This window comes from Capricornis sumatraensis, chromosome 7 (assembly GCF_032405125.1).
Source record: "Capricornis sumatraensis isolate serow.1 chromosome 7, serow.2, whole genome shotgun sequence".
In the NCBI taxonomy this organism is placed as follows: domain Eukaryota; kingdom Metazoa; phylum Chordata; class Mammalia; order Artiodactyla; family Bovidae; genus Capricornis; species Capricornis sumatraensis.
In genome coordinates this window covers 107,366,815-107,379,409 of record NC_091075.1, presented here as the reverse complement: position 1 = coordinate 107,379,409, position 12,595 = coordinate 107,366,815, and the positions used below count along the sequence as shown (strand labels likewise).

At 49.1% G+C, this 12,595-nt stretch overlaps 1 protein-coding gene across 1 annotated transcript in view; it reads left to right on the top strand.

Moving 5' to 3' along the window:
- SLC2A9 (solute carrier family 2 member 9) overlaps nucleotides 1-12,595 on the top strand; it is a 208,545-nt gene that overhangs the window by 147,089 nt on the left and 48,861 nt on the right. The window lies entirely within an intron of this gene.

Genomic DNA, 12,595 nt, shown 5'->3' with positions numbered 1-12,595 from the left:
GTTACAGTCTGTGCCCACAGAGAGGCTACAGTTTCAAATGGAAGGTATAATGATATAATAATGGCAATGTCTAGGATTTATTCACCACTGATTGTGTGCTGTACTTGGCCAAGCATTTGATGCCCGTTAACTCATTTAAGGCCCGTGACAGCTCTAGAGAAGGCAGCGAAGGGAAGCTGCTTGCCTAGAGCGGGCAGTGATGGAATCGCCCAACCCCTAGGTCCTAACCCCCACCTGTCACTGTCCCTGCATGAGTATCCAGTCTGGAGTGTTCTGAGCCCCAGTTTACCCAGGACCCAGCTTCAGCCTCAGCTCTGCCATTTCCCTAGAGGGCAGGTCCTCTGCTCTTCCAGGGCCTCAGATGGTCAGGCGGGTGAGACTAGGGGCCCTGCCATGCTTGGCTTGGGGGCCTGTGTCCCGCAGGGGCCCTGTCAGAGACCACGCTGGGGCTGGGAAGGTGTCTCCAGGCAGTTCTGACGATCGCAGAGCTCTCTCCCGGAGTCTCTGCTGTGGTTCTTCTTTGGGTTTCTCTGTTGATGAAAACACTTCCATCAGAACAAATGGACCTGAACTTCTCTTTCTCCCGTTGCGCTGATTTTCACAGGCCATGATGTTCCATGTCCTGTCACGTTTATCCCCACCAGGGACAACAGAAGGTTGCAGTGAGATGGTGGGATGGGCCGTGGAATGACCGGTGGGGGGAGTATCAGACATACATACACGTGTGCTCATGCACACACACTGTGCGGCAGTGATGAGACGGCTGGAGGAGCAGGAGGTATCTTCCAGGGGACGGGGGCCAGCTAACAACAAGAGGACGAACAAGGAGCCCAAGAAGCAGTTAAAGGAGATTCAAGGAGAATATGCTCCATCTCACGGGGCCTCCACCCACCCAGTCAGCTGCCCGTCAGGGCCCCTGGAGGTGGGCAGCTGGTGGCTCCATGCAAGGCCAGGGGACTGTGGGGAGGAAACCCGGGGTCCGTCTTTGCTCTCATGGGGCTCATAGACTAGTGTGACCATCTTACCCAGGCTGTCACCTGCCCAGTGAGGCCTGTCCTGACCACTTAATCTAAAATCAACACACACGTACACACACACATAAGTACACATACACATGCATCTGCACATGCATACACAAAGTATACACATATGTGTACACAACAAGCATACACAAACACAAACTTATATACCTACATACAAGTATACACGTGCACACACATGCATGCACATACAAGTACACACAGACACTCATGCACACACACATGCACACACAAAGTATGCACACACATGTGCATATGCACAATATACACACACATACACACAAGCACACACATACATGCACACATGTACATACATGAACACACAAAATATACACAGACTCATGTATACACAAGCATACACAAAGTATACACATACACAAACACAAACATACAAGTATCCACATGCACACACACATACACATACACGGATACGGATACACAAATGTACACGTGTGCACACACAAGCCACAGTCACTCACTTACACACACATACCCTCGATCACATCATCCTGGTTTACTTGCTTCTCAGCCTCTCTCCCTGCCCCATCTGCTCATGGTATTCTCAGATGAGGATTTAACGCAGGGATTGCCAATGTTTTTCTGTAAAGGGCAAGACAGTAAATGTTTTCCAGGCCCCACAGCCTCATGGCCACTCTGCAGCTCTGCAGTGGTAGTGCAGATGCAGCCACAGGCAGTGTGTAAATGAAAGATGACACGGCTGTGTCCCGAAGACACCTTATTCACGAGAGCAGGTGGCAGGCTGGGTGCGGGCTGTAGGCTGTGGTCCGCTGATGTCTGTTTTAGTATGTCTCCCTCGATCTAGAAAATAAGCTCTGAAAGAACGTGTTTGTGGTTCATTATCTTATCCTCAGAGCTCAGAAGGGAGCCAGAACAGGCACTCTCACGGCTAGAGCTCTTCCAAGAAGGGGACAAGTCACCCCTAAAGTGACTTGGTTAAATGCAGAGGCCATGGCTCAGGGCTTCCCTGGCCCCATCCTGCCCCTTGCCCATCCTGGCCTCACACATAGTAGCAGTCAGGCATTAAGCTCTCTTGATTACACGGGATGTCTCTCACACATCACCCCCAATCTGCATGATAGTCTTGAAATTAGGATTAACTGCTCCCGTTTACAAATGAGAAAATAAGCCCAGAGAGGTTACACGGAAAATTTTTGGAGTCAAGATTGGAACCCAGATCTTGAAAACCTGCACTCTTTCCACCCTGTTGCAAAGGATAGCAATTCACATCCATGCACTGTTCTGAGCTTTTCTGGCACATTCCAATCTCTGATCTCTGTCCCCTGACCTAGTCCTCACACCAGTTCTCTGATAATAATAACATTTATTGAGCACTTACTATGCGCCAGGCCCTGTTCTAAGTGTTTGAATGCTCATCAACATCCTGTATGAGCATTAGATAACACAGACTCAGGTTGTTAAAATAAAATAGTAACAGTCAGGGATTTCATTCAGACTCAAACTTGACCAATAATTTTCAGGATACTGGTCATCAGAAGATGTAGGTGAAGTTTAAAGCCATCAGCACGGCTCCCTAGATTCTTCCTTGAAGATCAGAGTGCACTCTGGTCCAGATTAAACTCCCAGGGCTCTTAATAAAACATGCAGGACAACACACATCCAGAAACTATTTTATTCGTGAAGCATCTTCATTTTCACTTTGATAATTACATGGCGGACACTGACATTTTCCAGTGAGCTCTCCCCATAGCTATACATCCCATTCTAAATAAACCAGGTAAAGCGTCCTAAAAGCATTTGTACATAAGGACTCTCTCTTATCTTTCTGCTACAAGTACCATTATGAGACTGGATTAGCAAGTTTATAAACAGAATGGACCAGGTTATTATTTTTTCTCTCTTTTCCCTCTCCCTGTCCCAGCTGTACAAGGTGAATTACAGGTAAGCTGTAAAACCTTCCCTTCCCAAACTAATTTTATATCCTTTTTATAGATGAAAAGCAAAAATCTTAATCCTTTCTCCAAGCCTCATAGCTAAGAGGCGAGTGCTGGATTAGTTGACACCACTGTGTTCTAGGATCTGTAATCTTAACTCTGACCTATGCACGTGGTTACCACTTAGTGGCTAAACAACAGCAATGCATATGGTCATTACTCATTGACTGCTTGCTAAAAGGTGGGTGGAATTAGGCCCATTGGGAAACTGACCTGCAGGACTGACACAGAGAATCTGGGATAAGAGAGGAAGCTTCTATCTTTATCCTCATGTGATAGGTCTACTCTGTGTTATCATGCATCAGTCCTGTTGGTGTCAGTTCAGAAAGGTATAATTTGCCATTTGTATCTAGTTGTTAAATGTCCATGGCTGAAGGTGAATTCAGAGCACTTTGATTTTCATGGTTTCCAGCTGTTCTTGCTTCAAACGTTATCTGTGCACACAGGTCAGGAGCAGTCTTTCTTCTTTGCCTCAAACTCACATATCTAAATCATAGCACCTATTGTTGACACCAAGGCCGTGTGACACATACAGACCTTCACAATGAGGCAGAACAGAACATGGGGATGCTTTCAGAGCTCCCAGGGGACCTCAGAGATCCTTTGGCAGATGAGAAACTGTGCCCAGGAGCTGGGATGAATTAGAACTAAGGCATCCTAAGTTCATGAAAGAACAGAAAAATTTTCAGTCCAGTTACTCATTGGAAGCTTAAGCTATGCTTTCCCTGCCAAGAAGTCCTCTGACTATGACTTGATTGCTTCTACTCTCTACCAACAAACCAATGCTGTGGTCCAAAGTCAGGGAACTTATGGCTTGTGGGCCAAATCTTGCCCATGGCCTGTTTTGTATGACCCATGAGCAAGGAATGGTGTTTACATTTTAAAGGGAAAACAGGAAGAATGTGTGACAGAGACCATCTGCAGTGGCCTAAAAAGCCTCATATATTTCCCATCTGGCCTTTTTTCAGAAAAAGTTTGCCACCCCTTCTAGAATCCCTCAGTTCTGACCTTTGGAAGATGGGAGAGTGAGCTAGCTTATGAGGGAGGGAAAGGTGAATTTCAATACAGCAGAAATGCCAGGATATAAAAGGAGGTTAATAGCAAAGGAACCACAAATAACCCAGCCAGGCCCGAGCAGTGATCCTCAAACACTGCTGAATCACCCGGGAAGCTTTCAAAAGTCCTGATGGTCAGGCTGCATCCACAGCCAACCAAGCCCTAATCTCGGGGTGGGACCCAGGCCACATTTTCTAACATTCCCATGTGATTCCAGCTTGCAGCCAAACTTGGAAATCCCTGGGCTGGAGCCATCTTTCCCAACTCTGGCTGAAAGCATTACAATTCCCTGAGGGGCTTAGAGAACTACAGTGAATGCTGATTCGGACCTTACCTGACGCAGGATCCATTGGACCCCCAGGGTTGAACCCGGTGAGAACCTCTGTCCAAGATGGGTTGGGGGTGGGGGCACAGCCCAGGACCAGTTGGAAGTCAGTGAGGGGCCAGAGGCCGGTCCAGGGGCATTGCGTTAAGATTTACTCTGAGCTCCAGAGAGGTCTGTTGAGGGGGGCGGGGGATATTTAAGCATGAACTTCACGGGGCAGGTTTGCTGTGAGAAGAGCGGATCTGGAAGGCAGATGGATGGGAAAATATATGTAGCCAAGTGGCATGAGCCAGGGGCCAAGTGGGAAACCCAGGCTACAGGAAGTGAGGGCCAGACTAGGGCGGTGGGCCTGGGCAGTGCCACCTGGCAGGGATCCCATGGACATGGGCCCTGGGCTGAGTCAGGCCACTGAAGGGAAGCCCCACATCCCTAAGTGGGATTTGAGCGCTGTTTTGTTTTGTTCCGATAACAGCTGTTCTCCCAGGAAGAACAGTGAGTGCTGACATGATCTCTCCGTGGACAGATTGGCCTTCTTCTCCGTCCACTTAAACAAAGATGCTAAATTGAACCCATCTGCAAACCTGCCTGAAAGGCCTTCCTGACCCAATCCACAAAGCTCTGCCTTCTGTGCTTTTCCCCAAGCTCTCGCCCTTCTTGCGATGACCTTGGCTCCCCTCCCAATGTTTGCAAATGCTGCTTTCTCGTGATCATGACTGTGCACTGAGTTTCAGGGATTTTAGACTCTGCTCTCCATCAATGTCTGGGAGGCTCCCTAAGGAGAGGTCCAGGTGTACCCCCCAATCTTGGATCAGCTGTTGGTCCCTACTCTCTGCTCCCCTAGACACCCCATGTTCACCCAGCAGCTGGGTGTCACCCACTCCAGCTACTGTAGCCACGAGATTGACCAGGGCTTAGAAACTTCACTTGGACTCACATTGACAGCACATAGCTTAAGCCCCCGGGGAAATTACCTGTCCAAGGGGCACTGCCACTGGGATTGTGAGATCACGTTGCATCTTCCTAAGTGGACAGGAAGGAACAGGTCCCCAGAGGAGCTGCCCTGGGAAAGCGTGGCTCACAGCTGATGGGAGATAAATGGCCAAGGGCCTCCCAGGCAGCCTGCCCCTCCATGATTAAATGAAAAAAAAATCATCTTCCCAGGAGAGAAGCTGTACGTTTGCCCGAGGCAGCTTCTGTGGTGAGTGGATCAATGCAAGGAAACTTGACAGGGAGGTGAAATTAGGTGAAGGGAAAGAAAGAAAACAAGAAAGGCAGTTCCTGCTACATATTTTATTTGTGTGCATAACCCCAAGGCAGTGGCAGAGAGGCCTAATAAATGAGGCACAGAATAAAAGAGCTTTATGTTTGAGGGAAAGGAGATGATCCTCAAAGCATGTCAACTGCAGTTTGATAAGTCTTACGATGAACAGACTGTGCTGGCTCTGAGTTCAGCCCTCTAAGGGCAGTTTACCAGCCAGTGGAGAGGACTGATGCACCCTGGTCCGCGTAGCAAGATGAAGTTGATCACTGTTCGTATAAATGGGTGCATCAGGATCTGATCTGAGCTTTCCAGAAGGCTTGTGCTGTCCTGATGAGGGAGTATGCCAAGTGCCCAGGGAACATGTGATGATGTTTTAATGATGTTAGTTGCTGACTCGTGTCCAGCTCTTTGCGACCCCAAGGACTGTAGCCCACTGGGCTCGTCTGTCCGTGGAATTCTCCAGGCAAAGTAATTAACCTCCAATTAAAATAAATAAATTTATATTTAAAAATAAAAAAGAATAAAAAAAGAATACTGGAATGGGGTTGCCATTCCCTTCTCCAGGGGATCCTCCCAACTCAGGGAACCCAGGTCTCCTTCATTGCAGGCAGATTCTTTACCATCTGAGCCCCCAGGGAGCACATGCCCGACTTGAAAAGGGGACACCTCTATCCATCACAGTGATGTAATCTGAAAAGACTGCCTGCATGTACCAACCCTTGCAGGGACCATGGGGATCTCTGCCTGCCCCACACTCTCCCTGCTTTCCAGCTGCTTGGAGCTGCTGGAAGCTGCCCCATGCTACTCCTGCGTCTTTGACTTTACACACCTGTTCTCCCATCTAGGACCCACCCTTATTCATTCCCATTGTCAAGTGAAAAACAAACAAACAAAAATGCACAGTGTCAAAAGTTGTGAGTTGTTATTTGAGACAAAATGAGGACTGTAGCCCAGGAGACAGCATCTCAGATAGCTCTGAGAAACTTCTCCAAAGAGGTTGGGGGAAGGTCAACATATGTGTGATTTTGGTGAAGGGGGAGTTCGTGCGATCTTTGCAAAAGTTTTCTGCTCATCATGAGGAGCTAATGTCACCATGAAAGGATGAAGTGCTTTTCTAGATATGAGGAGACGTAAGAATTGGGCTCATAAGATGAGTTTCTGAAACCATCCAACAGTCTGAAGACCTGTCCTGCCAGTTTTTTCCAGAGCACAGAGTGCATCATTTCTGATCGCCAGCCTAAACTTTCAGGGGATGTTGAAGGTCAGCAGCTGCTGCAGCTTATGATTTAATCCTTGCAGAGGTAGATGGCAAGTGCCAGTTTGGCACAATCCATCTGAGGAATGGCTTCTCATCTTTAATAAGTCAGCCCAGGGACCTGCCTGGTGGTCCAGTGGTTAAGACTTTGCTTTCCAATGCAGGGGGCTTGTGGGTTCCATCCCTGATTGGGGAGGATCCCACATGCCTCTCACCAAAAAGCCAAAACAGAAACCAGAAACAATATTGTAACAGATTCAATAAACACTTTAAAAAAAGATCCAGATCAAAAAAAAAAAAATCTTTTAAAAATAGTTGTCCGCTCACACTGACCCTTGAACTTTTCTTAAAACTAGAGAGCTCCTCCTCTGTGTCCCTCAGCCCCACCCCCTAGACTTGCTGTTAATCTCACCCTCTCCACGCCCTATTACAATGGCCGAGGCTGCTCAATTTCCTCTAATATCTGGAAATAGCAGAGACCTTGTTTCCATCACTTCTGTGTTCCAGGCACCAAACACAGGGCCTGACAACTGGCTAGCACTCAATACGCGATTGTATTTCTCATGCATTCATTCAGCACTCGCTCATGGAGTCCCTACGCGTTTTCCAATACCAAATGTCCTGTTTCCCACACCCGTCTTCCAGTTCTCTAACATCAGCTGCATGTCCAGCAATTCAATGCAGTTCTGACACTCTCTAACCCAGAGTGAGCGTGGACTCCGCAAATTAAGGGTTCAGCCCCACAAGCCTTCCCCCATCTCAGACACCAGCTGCAGTTGGGGTCAGCAGGTAACTGCAGTTCTGCCTGGCCGACTATGACCCAGGGGCTCCCAAGAGCAATCCCCTCAGGCTCAGTGTTTGCAAGAACGACTCCCAGAGCTCAGGAACATGCTCTACTTAAAACAGCTCACTCTAAAGAGGTGCACAGCAAAAGGTATGGGGGAGTGGGTATGGACCGTCCATTTGCTATTGGGGTGTACACCCTTCCCAGACCCTCTGTGAGTCCACCAACCTGCACACTCCCTACCCCATCCTTTAGAAGCTTCTGTAGTGTTTCATTATGTGGGCATGACCGAGTCAATCATTGGCCATAGATGACCGAACTCAATCTCCAGGCCCTGGGCCCACATGAGTCATGTTAGGTGGGGTGGAGAGAGGCTCATTAGGAAAAACACACTCCTTCATGTTATGGTACGCTAAGCCACTCCAGCCGTGTCCGACTATTTGCAACCCTATGGACTGTACCCCACCAGGCTCCTCTGTCCATGGAATTCTCCAGGTAAGAATACTGGAGTGGGTTGCCTCACCTTCCTCCGGGGAATCTTCCCCTACCCAGGGATCGAAACTGTGTCTTCTGAGTCTTCCTGCATTGCAGGCGCATTCTTTACCCGTTGAGCCACTGGGGAAGTTCAGGACACTCCTGTCACTCAGGAAATTCCAAGGGTTTGAGGAACTCCATGTTTTGTGACAGGAACTGTGCTCTCTGCCAGAAACCAGGGGGAAGAGCCAAGTGTATATTTCTTATCCCTGCAGGCCAGGACTGGAGGTAAAGAGTGAATGAGATAGCGTCACTGCCACCATGGAAGAGCAGCTGCACAGTGTACAGATGACTCGCCCAAGGTCACACAGCAAGAGCAGCAGAGCTGGAGTGAGACCGGGGCAGTGACCCTCTGGACCCTCTCTCCCCACCAAGCACCCCACCTGGCATGGCTTTGTGGCTCATACTCCTGCAGTCCTGGGTCCTGGGGCCCACGGGAGGGTTCTCAAATATCCCATCCAGACATCGATCTGTCTGTAGACTGAAAAGATGCACAACCTGAAAGGTGGAAATTACATTTAATTCAGCAGACAAATCTGAGGACGAAACTAAGCCCAGGAGGCAGCCTCTGAGACAACTCTGTGAGACTGCTCCAAAGAGACAAGGGAGGAGCTGGGATATACAGTTTTTTCAGCAAAGACCAGGTAGTTGGAACATCAAAAGATTACTGTTCATTGAAGAAAACAGATCTCAAGGATGTTAAGGAGTTTAGTGCTTTTCTGTGTCTTGGGAAGATGCAAGAGTCTGGGCTCATTGAAATCATTCCTTTGATCTGCACCTTAGCTAGTGGAGGCCAGTATCCTATTTTTTCCAGGCTTCCCAGGTGGCGCTAGTGGCAAAGAACCCTCCTACCAATGCAGGAGATATAAGAGATGAGGGTTCAACCCCTGGGTTGGGAAGATCCCCTGGAGGAGGGCATGGCAACCTACTCTAGTATTCTTGCCTGGAGAATCCCATGGACAGAGGAGCCTGGCGGGCTACAGTCCATGGGGTCACAAAGGGTCAGACACAACTGAATCAACTTAGCATGCATGCACGCCTCCTGTTCTTTCCAGTCCCAAGTCCCCTGGGGTGCACTGTTGGGGTGACTGCAGGGACTGGGCAGCCTATTTGCCTCCATCCTGAGTCTCCTCAGGGCTCACCGTTGGCGGTAGCTGCAGTGACTCGACAGTTGTTTACTAGTGACCCGACTAGTTGCTTACTACTATGGCAGGCAACAGCTTTCATTCACCACAGTTAGACGTCCACCTCAGACCTTTCACCCTCTGTGGCCTTGGCACCATGGAGCCTTTGAGCACTGGCCACAGAGGTCCACTGAGGGTGGAAGAGAGGCCAGAAGTCCACCTGTTCAGCCACTGGCCAAGGTTGCCCCTTGAGGGAGACCCTCCCGCAGGCACTGCTGGAAGTGCCAGCCAGGATCTGGGAACTGAACTTTGAGGGTCCACCCTGACGGAGCCCGTGAGACCCAGAAAGGGGAGACGCTAAGCCCAGCAGACCCAAGAGGAGAGCATGGCGGGGGGGCGGAGAAGGGAGAAGAGTCAAGGGAAATAGAGTCCAAACCACACACATGCTTGACATGAACTGAGCGCCAGCCAGCCTGGCACCTGCTCTGTCTAGCAGGGAAGGAAAACATCCTGCTCCTGCCCTGGAGGAGCCCACGGGAGACAGACCTGGGAATGGATGATCTTGTTTAGTGGATTTACCCGAGGGCAGGAGTGCGAAGAAAGGAGAGGGAACCAGGGGATGTCAAGTGGCCAGCATTTGGGCAAATGTTGCTTGGACATGATCCCATTGAATTCTCTCCAGTCTGCAAGGTTGGATCCATCATCTCACAGCTGGCAAGGGTGGGTGGAAGTCCAGAGTCAGCCCTGGCTCTGTCTGCCTCTGAACCCCATGCTATGGGGCAGGCGCTGTGCCAGGCCTGGTGCAGGGGCGAGGTTCTGTCCCTCAGGGATGTTGCCCCAGAAGGGAGCTCAGTGAGCAGGCAGCAAGGCCTCAGCTGCCTGGTCCAGAGTCAGGGCAGGAGGCCAGGCCCTGATTGAAAGAGATCTTCCCCAAGCATGAGTCTAGCACAGTGCCTCGCAGGTATAGGTACCCAGACATTTCTGCTTGATGAATGAATGAATAAATGAGAGAGTAACTCCATCCCTGGCCTTGGGCTCCACTCAGTTGCAGTAAGTAGCCCAGAATTTAGATGGAGTTCAAGTCAGGTGATTCATTTCCCCTCAGAAGTTAAGAAACTGTGCAAAACAGAGTAATAAGTAAATCAATCTCTAACTTTCTTGACCGAGGAGAATGATTGGGTGGAAGACATCCGTCTATATACATTAAAACAATTAGAGCTATAAACCAAGAGATCTTAGCCTGACACCAAATAGGTATACAGTCCTAATATTTTTTAATGGTTTAATGACAATAAATGGGAATGTCTCACAAGTCCAGGCTTAAAAAACAAAGTAGCAGTCATTGCTCAGGACATATTTGTATCTCTAAAAGGGACTGATGCAGAAGGTGAGGTTGAACTCCAGTAGTATGGATTCTAATTCTTAGCTGTCTCCACGCAGAAGAGGATACCAAACGCCCATGCCCATTACCACCTGGGATCTGGGGCGAGGACTTATGAGATAACCTCTTTCTAAAACTACCCTGAAAACTCTCAACTATCATAGAAGTTTGCAATTAGGTCAAGGTCCAGCACGAAGGTATTGTCAGCTGGGATTTTAAAGGAAATTGCACAAATGGCCTATTTTCAGAGGAGAGGCAGGTGAATGGGTTCAACAGAAAAGATGGAGACGTGATAAATAAGGACAGAGGGAAGTGCCACCCTCCACCCCCACCAAGCCTGAACAGGCATCAGGGAGATGAATTGTAATTAATATTCATTTCTCCCAAATAAGAGAAATTAGATATTAAGAAACAAGATTGCGCCATGAAGACCGAGCTTGACAGCTCTGTGGAGCTCTGTGGACCGTTGCTATATTTTTTTGCCACCATCTCCACCCCGAAGAACTAATTTTCATCCCAGTTGAGAATGCATGATGGAGGTAAACACATAGATTTTTTTTTAAGTCAGTCCAAGCTGTAACTTCATCCCCAAGAGCATGAAGAGGAATGAGAAACGTCCCAATCAGGAGCTTGGAGCCCAGGTTAGAGGCAGTTTCCAAGTAAAGAAAAAGAAGAGGAAATAGTTGGCTCTCACTGGAGAAGGGGGCTGGATTGACAGTTGAGGCTCAGAGAGGGTAAGTGCTTTACCCAAAGTCACACCGCGAATGAGCAGGGGAGCCAGGATTCCAGTTCAGGTTGGTGTGAATCTAGAGCCCGACCTCTTAACATCCACACACCGTAGGCTACCAGGAGAAATCAGGACCCTGGTGCTATGGAAGCATGGAGAAGACACTTACCTGGACTAGTGGGAAGTCAGGTTACCTGGAGGGGGTAAAGTTAAACTGATTTCTGACTGTTCAGTTGAAACGAGCTGAGCCACCAATCGTGGGTTCTTAGAGCATGAACTGCCCATGGTGCCACGTCTAAAGACACATCATCCCCATGTTAGACAGACACTAACACAGGAGAACATCAGCCCACAGGCAAACCCAGCCGTGCATACACTCAGGAAAGCATGCCTCGCACACTGGTTCACACATACACATACACCCGTGTATGTGACCCCCTCTCCAGATGTTCCCCAAGGTTCCTTTCTTATCCACTCTCAGCACCCTGATGGCCATCCCTTCAGATCTGGCCTGGGTGCTGCCATGAGGGTGGGAGGTTGGGGGAGCCCAGGTGTGCCTGGCCTGGGGGAGCAGATGTTTGGCACACATGGCCACCAGCCAGGGATGCCGCCTGCCAGGTGTCTGGAGAGTTTCCTCGGTGAAGCCAAGCTGGGCCACGGTGTGTGATGGTTCAGGTCATACAGAAAGCTACCTAATTTAGGAAGTGTTTTTCCTTGAGGAAGGGGCACATTTTCTTGTTTGCAAAAGTGCCATTTGGGTCAATGGTGGCCCAGCTGAAAAGAAAAGGGAGGAACATCTGGGCAGAGGCCAGAAGTCAGAGAGCAGAGTGTGTTGGTGGATTCCGAGGACACAGAGTGTTGCAGGAGGAGAGAGTGGGGATGTGGGGGCAGCAGGGAAGGTCCAGACACAAAGGAAACAGAGCCAGGTCATCACGGCCCTCACAGGCTGGAAGAACTATTAATAGACTTCGTCCTCCTAGAAGTAGGTAGCCACTGAGGAGTTTCAGGCTACAGTGTGACATTATTAGACTGCTGTTTAAAAAGTCTGTGGAGACTAACTGGAGGGGAAATGCGGAAGATGGGAGAGGCTTGAATGCATGCATGCTCAGTCACTAAGAGTCATGTCCGATTCTTT